Below are 13602 nucleotides of genomic sequence, written 5' to 3' on the forward strand. Positions count from 1 at the left end.
TATCTCCTCCCTGCTCCGCCTTTCTCTGTCCCATTTCCACTGTTCTCTGTTGTCCAGCCCTGTGGTCTCTTCTGTGTTACGCTGTGACTTTGCCCATGTTCTTCTCTTGACCTCGTATTCCATGGCCTTTCTGCTCCCACCCCAGACTCTTGCTCATGTCCTCCTGCCTCCCTCCTGGAACTCAGGACCTGACATTGGAAAATCCTTCTCAGTGTTAATTATTAAACAATTAATTAATTAATGCTATTAATTGTGGCCGGCCCCTGCACAGCTGCAGAAGTGACCCTCCCTCAGCCCACTCCCACTTTGTAGGAGTTGGCCACAGATCCAGCCCCTGCGCGCTCTGGAGTATAGCGACTGCTGCCTGGTAGCATGCCCAAGGACACCAGCTGCTCAGAAATGAATGGATGGGGGCAGAGTCCAGTGGTGCCATTTAGGGGGCTCCTGCCCCCCTGCCAGCCCAAGTTTTGTACCACCTTCTGGGAGCCACTCGCACCTCTCCCCCCTCCCCTGACTGGCTTATTCTGTGCTCGGCAAACAAGAATGCGGAGGAGTATCTGGCAGAGCCAATAGCAGAGCTGGGAGTCTCCGCAGCATTTTTTCATTCCTTAAACAAACATGCTGAAGGAGTGGTGGCAGGAAGGTCTGAAGATGCTTGCTGCAGATTGCATCATGATCTGCCCCTCACTTTCACAAGCTGACATGTTAAAAAGGCAGGCGCAACCCCTTGTGACCCCAGTAGAGACGGGCTGCTCAGCCAGGGCAGGGAGCTGCTGCCTCAAGCACATTCAGGGGATAATTATCCTCACAGCCAGCCCAGCTTTGGAAGTTTCAGGCTGCAAGAGCAGCACTGCAGAATGGATGACCACCTGTAATCTTTCCCTGCGGTGAAGAAACAAGCATGAGCTGCTGCCACCAAAAATATTGTTTAAATTACACTTAAAATGTTCACAACTTTTTTCTAACTCTCTAATTTTGTAATGAATGGCAGTACCCCAGTGTGGCCAGTTATTTTACTATTTAGTCTCACTTGTCTGGGGGAGTCTTTTCTTTGCCTACAGTGGGTCAGGTCAGGTCCATAGGCTGTGATGCAGAAACATGGATTCCTCTGTGAATGCCTAGATTTCACCAAATCTCCCAAGAGTGGGTTTGCACTTTTCTAGGACCTTTTTCCCAGATACATTTTAAGGAGCTGTTGGCCCTCAATTGCTGCCCTCAAGCAGCTGTCTGCTGTAGCTCCTTCTCTTCCAGCTGGTAAATATTCTTATCTCCTGTTGTTCTAATTCTTTAACATTCTGAGAGTGTGGCAGAGTCTCACAAACCTGACTGCCATCTATGAATTTCACTGAGGTGATATTTACTCTCACCAATCCTTACAGTAACACACTAGGAACCTCCTTCCAACTTAATCCTTTGTATTTATCATAACTATTTGTATAAACCTTTCTGTGAACATAAAACCAAGCCAATCTGAACAATTTGTAAGATTTGGCTGCCAAAATTTGTTCATTATAGATCCATGCTACTAACATCCATCATTTAATTATACTCTAGAATAGATGGTGATTCTTTTTAAAGGTATAGCCCGATATGTTGTTAAAAACAACAACGTTGTTTCAATAAATAAGGCTATTTTTGAGCTAGTTATTAAGTGACTTTGAGCTAGTAATGCAGTAGAAATCTGGCAATCATTTAAATGTTCATCTTGCTGATTTTTCCCAGCCTGATCCTACAAATTCCATAATCCACCATGGTGTTCTTCACCTCAGTGGGAAATTTATTGGCTCACGGTGCCAGTTCTTGAGTTGAAACAGTCCCTCATCGACACACACACGGATGGAGGTTGGAATAATTCCACTTTTCAGATGTGGTTTTCTGTTGTACGCTTATAAGTAATCCTAAAATATACCTTTAATTGGTGTTTGTGTATATCGGTTTTTTTCTTTACATAAGAATGAGATACAGCGCTCCTGTCAACTAATTTCTAAGTTATTATCAGCAAAAAAGCCTAGAGTAGCCTAAGTAGCCCCTGGAATCACAGTTAAAGTTGCTCCCTCCCTCAAAAAAAATCTGAAACGGTGCCCCTGACAGAGTCATTTAGTTCACCAGCCATAAGGGAAACCGATGCTGCCCCGTGTAAAAGTGGTGAAAAGGGCCTGCCCCCTTGTGCCCGTGAGAGCTCCAGGAATTATTTTGCCCAGCTGGGGCAGGTGGCTCTGCTCCACTACAAACTCAGTTGTTTCAGAGTAGCAGCCGTGTTAGTCTATATTCGCAAAAAGAAAGGGAGTACTTGTGGCACCTTAGAGACTAACAAATTTATTAGAGCATAAGCTTTCGTGAGCTACAGCTCACTTCATCGGATGCATTTGGTGGAAAAAACAGAGGGGAGAGATTTTCAAAAGTGCTCACGTGAGTAAGGAGCACAAGTGCCAGTGATTTTCAAGAGGGCTTGTGGTGCTAACTCACATAGGCACTCTTGAGAATCCCACTCTAACGCTTCAGCCTGGCCCTTGTTATCGAAGATAATGACTTCCTGGTATAAGCATCAGTGCTGAAATAGGCTGACTCACAGGAACTACTTGTAGTCCTGACCGGATCAATTTCCCTCCTCCTGGGCTAGATAAACTGCCTCTGTGCCGTTTACTGCGTGTGTGGAGTTCAGATGAGATCACGGTCCTGTCTATTCTGAGTGGCCTTTAAAGGTCGCCGGGTGCTTTTTGTAAGCACCGGGGTCGTTTACTCATCTATACTTGGCCAGAATGCCCCCAGCCCCAGTCCTGTACAGTGTGCTGTCTGCTTCTTCCCTCCAGAGGTGGCTGCATGCTTCCCGGCCATAGTCAGACTTTGCGATAGAATGTGCGCTATAAAAATGTGAAGTATGAGGAGGAGTATGCTGGGGGACCACAGTCTCTGCCGTTTATAAACGAAGATGTAGCACTGGAGATTTTCAGAAGTCATTATTCCTGAGAGCCTGCAGCCCTTACAGGAATCACAGCATCATCTACTGCAACCTTTCTCCTCCATCTCTCCTCTCCTCCTCCCCTTCACACACATCACTCTGCATCCTCAATCTGCAGCCTTGTCTATGATTCTCCCAGGGGGTGGCGGTAGCTTACCTGCAGCACAGTGCTCCTGAGAGAGGGGTGGCTGGCCGCTCTGGGACTTGTGTTTGCGTCAGGCAGAGAACTCCACTGCTGTCGCACTGGAAAGAAGGAGTGTCAGCAATGCTTCAGGTTTCACCTCCGCTTACGCCTGTGCAGTTCCACTCTGCTACTGCTGCAGTTCTTCCTCGATGCTGAGGATTTTCCTGTTCCCTTGCTCCTGCAGCTCTGCGGAGAGGTAACAAGCCGCCGCATGCACATCAGGTTGTTTAAATCATTCCAAAGGGGGGTACTAGCAGGGAAACTAAAAAGCTCTGTATGAACTGGAGGCAGCCGGGTTATTCTAACGCTTCAGCTGCTTTCGGCCTCAGGGCCTTGTGTATTGATCGGCAGTAATACACACACACCATACCACAAGAGGACAGAGCTTAAAAATAAAATGTGAGACGATCACCTGACAGACATGAGGACAAGTAAAAGGGAACAAGTGACCTGTTTGATCTGCATGCGGAGCTGCCAGCAGTCAGCCAGCACTGCAGCAGGACTTAAGTAAATCACATCAGAAAGGTTTTCTTCTGGGCAGATGGTTAAACTGAATGGACTACAGGACACAGCCTAACAGGCTTCTGTTTATTTTGAGGCTTTCATTGCCTTGGAAACAGTAGATTGTGGTGAAGTGGGATCAGAAAACCTGCTAAAGGAAAAGGAGTATTTCTTTTTTTCTTCCCAGCTCTTTGCCTTATGCCTTGACGTTTGGTTCTTTTATTGGCTGTTTAGCAAGGGCAAGGTTCTAACCTTTATCAAATGCCAGATTCATTTATTTCCATGCACACATCTAGGCAAGCACTTTAGAGTGTGTAATGGTTCCTCCCTCTTGGGTCCAGAGGCAGGCCAGATGTTGTCGGGGTGGTCTGATTTGTGGTCACGGACCTGCCCGCTCCACAATCCAATCTCCACCAGAGGACCCAGCACATGGCCCTTCGGTTCATAGCTCCAGCCCCTGTTTGGAGTACCCACCAAACATCTAGGGTTTAGGCCTCCTGAGTAACAGTCTTTGACCCACAGCCTCATGGCTGGGCAAGCAACAATAATCTGTGGCTCCAGCCCTCTGGGCAGGGCACAGCAAGCAAGCAGTCTATCGCCCTCAACTTCCTGGCTGGGACAAGCAACAACAGTCAGGTACAGGCCTTCTGGCTTAGGTGAATATGCAGCCAGCTCCAGGTGTGGGGAAGTGACAGGGGTAGGGGGACTCAGGCCCAACCTACTCCACCAGGTCCCAGCCCAGGACGCTCACAGTGGGTCATTGGGAACATGTAAGATTGCTGCCTCACGTCCTGGCAACACAACCGGACCAACACCTGGTTTCCCTGGGCTACTTCCTATCTGACTCTCCTGGCATCATGCCACCACCACCAGGCTCTGGCTCACAGTCGGGTGGTGCTTCCTTCGGTATTTCCCCAGGTCCTTCCATCTCCTGGGCCAGTAGGACTCTGAGCTGTTCTGAAGCCAGTTGTGGACCTCACAAAGGGCTCAGCTGTCTAATAGGGACATCTGCCTCCTTCCCAGATGTGCTCACAACTGAGCTGCAGGGCCCTACTCTTATACTTCCTGCCCTGCCCCTGCACTTCCTGTGAGGGAGTTGGGCCAAGTTAGCTGCACCCACCACAGGGAATGAAATGGTTCCTCCCTCTTGGGTCCAGACGGAGGCCACTCTGCCTCACTGGAATGTCGGGAACGGAAGCAATGTCTGATTGAGAAGCACGACTGCAGATGGTAGGTACTCCCCAGTGGTGCCGTGTTTAATGTGGGGTTTTCTCTTTGTTTTCAAGCAACTCAGCTGACAGAGAATGGGAAGGGAGTCTATGCAAGAAGGTGCTGTTGTGATGGAGGCATTCCCGTGATACTACCAGGACAGGTTAGGGATAGATTAGGGATAGGTTGGCCTCAAGATAGTTGAAGCTTGGTGAAGTATCCAGAAGTTCTGAGGGTCCCCTGTATTTTCTAAAGCTCTTTAGCCTGACAAATTTGGCTGGATGTCCCAAGGGGATAAGCTTCCTCAGGCAAACGATAGCATGTCTGGACTCAGTGGAAATTCCATGAAAGCTGTTGTTCTCTATGGCCTCACCTCCTCTAGGGAAAATGTGTGTGCTTATATGTTTAAATCCTACTATAGCCAAGGCAACCTGTAGTTTTAACAGGTTAGCTAGTCAAGGGGTTTTGACCAATTAACTCATGTTAAAATTACACCTTGCTTTGTCTACACTAGGATTTCAGTGTGTGTTAGTTAACAGGTGTTAGCCAACACATGGTTAATATATACCTTTATTCCTTGTGTGATCATGGCCTAAGTATTTGGAAATCCAGTCCTAGCTGGAAATACACTGGTGCCTTTCTGTAGACTAACAAAAGTGTTAGCTAACATGTTTTAATTAAATGCTGTTTAAAAATGTGTTAGCACTGAATGTTGATGGTACCAACCTTCTTTCCCTGTCCTGGCATCTGTTCATCTCTCCAGCTCTCAGCTTCATCTTACAGGTGTGATCAGTAGTAGAGCATAGGAAGTTACTCAGGTTAACACAAGAAACCGATTCATTCGCTTAGGAGCGTTGCCAAATCCTGGAGTCCCTTCTTAACTTTTACTCTGCTCTTACCATACCCCTTGACCACAATGGGAGATTTGACTGAGTGAGAACTTCTGGATATGCCCTGCAATAATAATGTAGTACAGCACTATTCATCCTAAATTGATTTGCAGATATTATTAACTCTGTACATTGTATTCAGGCATCATTTCCTCTACTCCTGAAGTACAGCCACCTCTGGAGTGGAATATAGCAGCCATTTAACAGCAAACAGCAATAGCATGCACCAGTGTAGGACAGATGAATATTCACCAGCATGGAGTTCTGAGCACAGTGAGCAGCCTGTGTACAGTCAATCAATGGCAGACAGTCAGTAGGGTCAGAAATAACTTGTCCTAAGCTATTAGTAAGTTCCTGATCTATACTGCCTTCTTACTAACTGTCTGTTCTGCAAGGTACATAAAGCATGGGTGTGTTTGCACACATGTGAAAGTATGTGTGCATGTGCATAAAGAATTTACATTTAGCGTCATTCCCCTCAGCCTCCCCTATTCTGACACATTGCAAAACTCTCACTGTAGTGCAGGACTATTTTACCCTTCCCATCCCTCTTCCTGTGGCTAACTCCTGCCCTAGGCATCAGTAATAAACCCTTCTCCTGACATGTTCAGCCATATGAATGCTTCTCTGCACCCCATAAATACTGTACTTTTTTATTGGGCTCTTTGGAAATACAGTAAACACTTAACTAAAGAGCCACTTTCTCTCTCCAGGAGCAGTGGGTGTGACTGCCTGCTTTCTCTTTCTCACACAAACACAGGGAGTATGTGGTTCGGCCACCCCCCTAGCTTTCTCTCACCCCCACTCCCAAAACAAAATCAGGAAGAAGCAATAACAGAAACCATTTCACCTAACACAGGTTTCCTGCAGAGCTGTTTAAAATGACACATATAGCGTCCCGCACGTAATAGGGCTTGGCTTCATATTCTCCTTGGAGCAGTAATGGTCAAATTGCTCAGCAAGTGTAATTCAGTTGGCTACAACCTGGAAATAAAAATGAAATGGAGAAATCCCCCTTCTCCAACGCCAGCCCCCTTAGAAATCCTAGTTTTCTGCTGCAGCGGAGCAAATGTGACTCAGGACTTGAAGCCCAGAGATCAAGAAAAACCCTGATTGTTCCCCCTGCAATACACAGCCAGCCCAGGCTGTAAGCTTCAGTGGGAGTTCAAAAAACACATTGCAGATCATCTGAGAGGGGGAAGCAAACATCAAAGCCGCTGGGAAGCTTCCCCACTGTTGTGCCAAGGCAGGATGCCCTGTAGGGAACCCAAGAATTCAGAAGCCCCCTGAGAGGACTGAGGTGCAGTAACACTCACCTTGGTTCTCAGACTCAGGCGCTTTCGGGCTGTTTTCTGCTCTGGTCAGCACACACTGCTGAAAAGTAGGAGCGACAGGGCTGGAGTTGTGGGAGGAAGGGAGTTCCTTCCAATAGCTAAGGAAGAGAGTTTCCCTAAAGGAGGCGATGCTGTTGACCTGCCTATAGGGCAGTTAGGTGTTGTGTTGGAACAGGGGGGCCCTTTCCCAGATTGATCTTCTTTACTGAAGGCCAAGAGGATCCTGAAAGGAGAGACATACAGAAAAGCTCACAAAAAAGGGCTCCAAGTGAAAATAGTATCACCAAGCTCACTAACAAATCCAGATTGCTGTCGGGTCCCAGTCAAAATCTGGCATCCATTATTGAGCAGGTTGAGGTGGGACTCTGAGGTAGTGAAGCCCCTGGAAGCTCAGGTCTCTATACTGGCACCCACGTAGGACAAACTAAGAAAATAAGGGAAATCATTTGCTTTACTTTTTTCCGTTCTCATGTGATCTTTTTTTTGGACTTGGCACAAGAGCTATTTTGGGGCTGGACATGAGCCCAGGTGAAAGGACATGGATTTCATCCAGTCTGCCTCCCCTATGTGCTTGGAGGGCTCCAGGGAGCTTTGAACAGCTGCCAGGATGATGGGCTTAAAAGCTTCTCAGTTAGGTGTGGTGTTCTCACTGATTCTTTCCCATTGTCTGGTGTAACCCTCTTGCAGCAAAGCCATTTTTCTCCCCAAACAGCTGCGCTGTGGTCAGAGATGGTTTGTGATGAGTGGAACTGCAATTTGTACATCGCCCTGAACTCACAGGGGCTTGCTCTCCCTCCACATGCAGTTTCCTTATTTGCCAGTTCACTATAAACCAGTTTCGCTTTGTATTCTCTATATACTATGGCTCAGTAGGAAGCAGGATTGCTTGAGTTCTTGTCAATGGTACGAGAGTGTTTGTGAAATTGGCAAAAAGAACAGAGGAGTATTTGTGGCACCTTAGAGACTAACAAATTGGTTTCACACAAGGAAATCCACATGTGCTGGGAAGTGGCTGGAAGGAGGGGGCACATAAAAATGTGCTAGGTGTATTGCGGCAGCCTTAAGAATGGGCGGCTGCTGGACTTGATCCTGCAAAGTACTCAGTAGGTGATCTCAGTAGGTGTTGTGGGCACTCAAGACTTCCCAGGGTCATATACACTCCACATGGGCTGAGCTTCCTGCTGACAGGAATGCTGTGCAGAAGCCAAAGGCAAATATCTGACAGGCCATTCCTTGGGAGGAAGGGAGAAAGGACTAATAGTCAACAACTTGTCAAACACTGGCACCTGCAGTCTAACAAGCTGCACTGCTTTGCTCTGTGATCCTACCTGTTTTCTGCCTGAAATACCAGGGATAGGAGGCAAAGCTGTTCAGTTACTCAGAGAGCCCGGAGCTGGCAGGCCTCTGGCAGGTGTTGGAGGTTTTTAATGAAAGGGTGTTTGTGAAAGGCATCGTGTTTGTGGAATTGCTTCTCTCTTGCTCACGCAGGCCCATTAACAGCTGAACAAGAGGAGGGTGAGTTGGAGAGCTGTGGGAAAGCGAATAATGTGAAGTGGGGGTCGGGCCCATGTTCAACATCCCACATTCTAGAAGATTTTAAGGGAATTCAGGCTTCCCTCGTCCTGTTCTGCACACCCCCGCTCTCCCTATCCATCACTTCCTGCTCCCTCTCTCTACACACACACACTCTAATAATAGCAGTAATTCCAGAGGAGAAAGTAGAGGAGGAAAAGTCACAGCTTGTCACCTGTACCCACCATAAACACACACTCTCCCCACCCATCGCTCATGCACATACATTCCCCCCAGGGGGCAGTGACTGCGGGGAGGAGGGGAGAGGAGGGAGCAGAGAGTCCCTGTAAGGGACTCTGGGGATAGTGAGTGGGGTGGTGGGGAGGAAGGATGAGGGGCAGCAGACAGGCTTGTGGGATGAAGGCTCTCAGTACCTGGTGTGCAACTGCTGCAGGAAGGACAGGAGTGGAATTGGAGGCAGGGTGGGTGTTCAGGGAGGGGGCAGAGCACCCTGTAAAAGGACAGAGTTTCTGTAGGGAGCAGAGCTGCTGGGGAGGCCACAGGAATAAAGTTGGGGGAAGAGCTGCTGGAGTTCATGACATCTGCAGGGGAAGGGAAGGAGCAGAGTTCCTGACATTGGGGCTCCATTGGATGGGTTGGGAGGGGATGAGTGGCTTAGTGCTCTGAGCTGGCTGGCTGGGAAGGCAATGGTGGCCTGCTCTCTTGAATCTCTTCCACATGCAAGGACTTGGGCAGATCTATAGCATGAGGGATTGGAGGGGAAGGGGTTCTCCTGTCTTGAGATCACCCAGCTGGTCTCTTAAAAATGCAGCTGATGTGGGGGAATCTGGGACTGTTCTCTGTAGAGAAGAGCCTGCACCCAACCTCCGTGTCCATTCTCCCCTGGAAAATCCACACCTGGTTCTAGGTCTGAACTTCTCTGTCTAGCGTCTTGTGAGTAGCACCAGTGACCGATCACTCCCATGAAAGCTGTGGCCTTCATACAGTACAACTCCCATCTAAACAAAAGGGAGTCATGCTGCACAGTGAGGGCCTGGGATATACCTTCCAAACACCTCTCTCTCTCCTGCCTGTGAGCCTACCTCCAACTCCTTCCAGGTTTCTGGGCAATTCTTATGCCCAGGTGTGAGTGCCTCAAGCTCTCACATTATTCTGAGCATCGACCACCATGGCAGTGGAGGGTCTCACAGGATGGGGACATTATTAATGAATCACCGGTGTGTGCTTAGGCTTCACAGAGCACAGAGGGGGACATGGTCCCAGCCCAAAAAGGACTACTGTGTGAAGTGCACAGCCAGAATTAATAGAAAGACCAGATGAAAAGCCAGTCTCAGCATGCTGCAAGGGTTGGATAGTTATTGTAATGGCTCTGGCTTTGATGGAGTATCATGTCAATGGCTGCAGAGTCCAGTAGAAAGGCTGGTGGAAATGTAGGAACTGTTTCCGAATCCTAGTGCTGTCATCTTCAGGGAGCATCTCTCCCCCAACCACCCCCCAGCTAAAACTACACAGGGAAGAACTCAAAATAGCTGATTCCCTCTGAATCTCCAGTGAAGGGCTCTATCACTGTGCAGCTCAAAGAAGTCCAAGAAAACATTTTGGCTGAGCTTCCTTGGTCAATACACAATTTGCACTGGAGGCATTTCCAAGGAGAAAATCCAGGCTCAGTTTAGACCTTCCTTTCATGCCATATCACCTGAGCGTGCGTGTGTGTGTGTTTAAAATGTTCGCTGACTCCCTACTGCAGAAAGCCAAGGCATTGCTGTTTCTGCCCTAAACAGCCATATTATGTGTCCCAGAAACACAGTGTCACCAAGGAAAGACAATGAGACAGACAACTCTGTTTTGGCCGCCAGGAAATTGAAATAAGCGTATCCGAGAAGTTTTGCTGTCAGGATCTGTGCAAGGCATCTGCCCACAGTGTTTTGGTGCACTTAGGGCCTGGTACTGATTGTTGCAGAACACTCACAGCTCCTGTTGCGTTCTGTGGGAATGTAAATGCTCAGCACTGCTTAAGATCATACCCAGTGCAATTCACAATAATGGTCTGAACACTTTTTGCATGTATGAAGATATCAGCCTGTAGAAATGAAACTGGGTGAGCATAGGTGCTGGAACTGGGAATACAGGGGGTGTTGCTGCACCCCCAGGCTTGAAGTGCTTTCCATCATATACAGGGCTTACAGTTTGGTTCAATGCCACTCAGCACCCCCACTGTATAAATTGTTCCAGCCCCCGTGTGAGCAAGAGAAGGATTTTTTGAGAGCAAGCAGCTCAGTTTCACACAAAGATCAGAAATTACTAGGTTTGGTAATAAATTCTTATTGTTATTCTTATTGTTACTCATTATTATTACTAATACTTCTTCACACGTATATTGTCCTTGCCACTGGAGGATCTTAGACAGCTCTACAAATTAGACATGGGTTTTCGTGGAGATCATTATGTGGATACAGACCCGCCATGAATTCTGCAGCTGAATATGAACTTCCCCCAACTTCAAGGGTGTTTGGATCCAAGTCTGTGATTCAGATCCAGCTCTGTAATACATATTCATTATTTCTCACAACACCCCTGTAAGTTAATATTCTCCCCAGTTCACAAATGGTACAGAAATGGTAAAACCTAAGTTTTCAGGAAAGTCCACTTATTTTGAGAGCCCCACTTGAGAGGGTGACAGCCAGGATTTTGGAGGTACCAAGCAACTGCAGGGCCCATTGCCTTTAGTTGAAACTGTGAATCCTCAACAACTCTGAAAATCAGCCTATAGGTGTCTCATGCAGTGTGCCTGAAACTTGAGGCCCCCAAGTGGACCCTCTTGAACATTTGGGCCTAAGTGATCCAGCAAGTAATTTACAAAAATGAAAAAAGAACCCATATATCCCAGTATTTTCCTGCAATCACTGTCCCACTCTAACTCCAGTACAGAATTGAAGATGCAGGCTAACCAACTCCATACGTAACAGCAGGGAAATGCACTTGTCCAGTATAGCATTTAATCTACATGACTGGACTGTCTGTTTAAACCCTGCGGTGCATATATAGCAGCTGTGAATGGGGTTAAAATATCAGCACCTCTGTTCAGAAAGTAATCTTTTGCCTGGTAGGGCTTATTATTATTATTTTATTTGTATTTCATTGTCGCCAACTGAGATCAGAGCCCCATTGAACTAGCCTGTCAGTGCACATATGCAACCCTCTGACTTTTAACTGTAGCAGGGGAATCTATTAAACATTTTCCTAACGTGACTATGATTTCCTAAAACCTCAGTTTGATATACTATCAGATCGTGTAATAAATAGTGACAATGCCCAATTTCTGAGTCAAATATTGGGCTGAGAGATGGGTTATATCTTGCATGTAAAATGATTATTTTAAAGCACATATAGAAAAGTTTGCCATGTGTTACTGGCTTTGTATAAAACAGATCTTCTGGTATCAGAGAACAGCTACAAGAATGGCTAAAGGATGATAAAACATGCCTGATAGGGTACGTCTACAAAGCAATTAAAGACGCGCAGCTGACCTGGGTCAGCTACCTTGGGCTTACAGGGCTCAGGCTGTGGGGCTGGAAAATTGCTCTAGGTATTTGGGCTTGGGCTGGAGTCCCAGCTCTAGGACCCCACACGGGGGAGGATACTAGAGCCCAGGCTCTAGACTGAGCCCAAAAGTCTATTCAGTAATTCTCCAGCCCCTCAGCCTAAGCCCTACAAGCCCGAGTCAGCTGACACTGGCCACCCACATCTGTGCCATAGGTCTTTTATCCCTGTGTAGATATACCCATAGTGATAGGTTTCAGAGTAGCAGCCGTGTTAGTCTGTATCCGCAAAAAGAAAAGGAGTACTTGTGGCACCTTAAAGGAAAGTTAAGGGGGTGACTTGATTACAGTTGATAAGTACCTACACAGGGAACAAATATTTGATTATGAGCTCTTCCTTCTAGTAGAGAAAGGCATAACATAATCCAATGTCTGGAAGCTGAAACTAGACAAATTCAGACTGGAAACAAGGTGTAAAGTTTTAATCGTGAGGGTAATTAACCATTGGGACAATTTACCAAGAGTCATGGTGGATTCTCCGTCTCTAGCAAATTTTAAATCCAGATTGGATGTTTTTTCTCAAAGCTGTGTTCTAGGAATTAATTTGGGGATGTTCTACGGGCCTGTGCTACATAGGAGGTCAGACAAGGTGATCACACTCATCCCTTCTGGCCTTGGAATTTACAAAGATGATCACATTCTGGGTCTAAAAGCTTCTATCTGGCTAGTCATAGCTTTTACCACAAGGGAGAGCTCTGTGCACAACTACTGCCTCCCAGACAAGTGGAAGCACTTCCAGAAATAACTAGAAGTCAATGTCTTCCTTTAAATGGCACATCTGATGTTGATATTTTTCCATTGAGTTCACGCTGGTGAAAGAGCTCCATGTGCTTTTTCTGATTTGCTTTCGTCACAGTGCTCAAGAGCCTATTTGCTGCAATAAGAATAGCTGGCACATCCGCAGTGTGCTACAGCTGAGGGCCTTGCTGCACTTTGTAAACACTGATTAATGAAACTTCAACACCCCTCTGAAGCCTCAGTCAATGCAACCCCCCTGGTAAGTGTCCTTGATACAGAGGTGGAAACTGAGGCACAGATTGGTGACTTGATCTGTCCATGGTCATGCAATGAGTCAGTTGTAAAGACACCCACCACTACCAGCCTGCAGGAGAAACGGAAAACCTATGTCCCCTCAATTGACACCTGTCCTCATTCCCATGCCCTGGTTTCTTTTTGCTCTCTGGGAGAAATGATTGGCATCAAAGAAATGTAATTTTGTCTTCTTTTTTACTAATCCGACAAATAATATACTCTTACACCATTTGAATCCAGACAGCTGAGGTGGTTAAGAGCTGCAACTTCTCTGGATAGGACTCATTTCTCTCTCTTTCTCTTTTCCCCTATCACATTCAGTGTCACTTTCTAGTTGCAGAGATAGCAGCAGTGTTCCTGC

The 13602-nt window shown here is 46.9% G+C and overlaps 1 protein-coding gene across 3 annotated transcripts in view; it reads right to left on the reverse strand.

Moving 5' to 3' along the window:
* FGF1 (fibroblast growth factor 1) overlaps nucleotides 1–7457 on the reverse strand; it is a 67239-nt gene extending 59782 nt beyond the window's left edge. The window contains exons 1-2 of one of the 3 annotated variants that reach the window (XM_043491275.1): nucleotides 7060–7457; nucleotides 3117–3329 (exon numbers count right to left, since the gene is read on the reverse strand). The gene's annotated coding sequence lies outside the window, so the exon portion shown is untranslated. Of the gene's footprint in view, nucleotides 1–3116; nucleotides 3330–3593; nucleotides 3657–7059 lie in introns of those variants that run through there. The other 2 variants (XM_043491274.1, XM_043491276.1) reach the window with 2 other exon arrangements.
* Nucleotides 7458–13602: the final 6145 nt, after the last annotated feature.

The sequence above is a fragment of the Dermochelys coriacea genome, chromosome 8 (genome assembly GCF_009764565.3).
Source record: "Dermochelys coriacea isolate rDerCor1 chromosome 8, rDerCor1.pri.v4, whole genome shotgun sequence".
Taxonomy (NCBI): Eukaryota; Metazoa; Chordata; order Testudines; family Dermochelyidae; genus Dermochelys; species Dermochelys coriacea.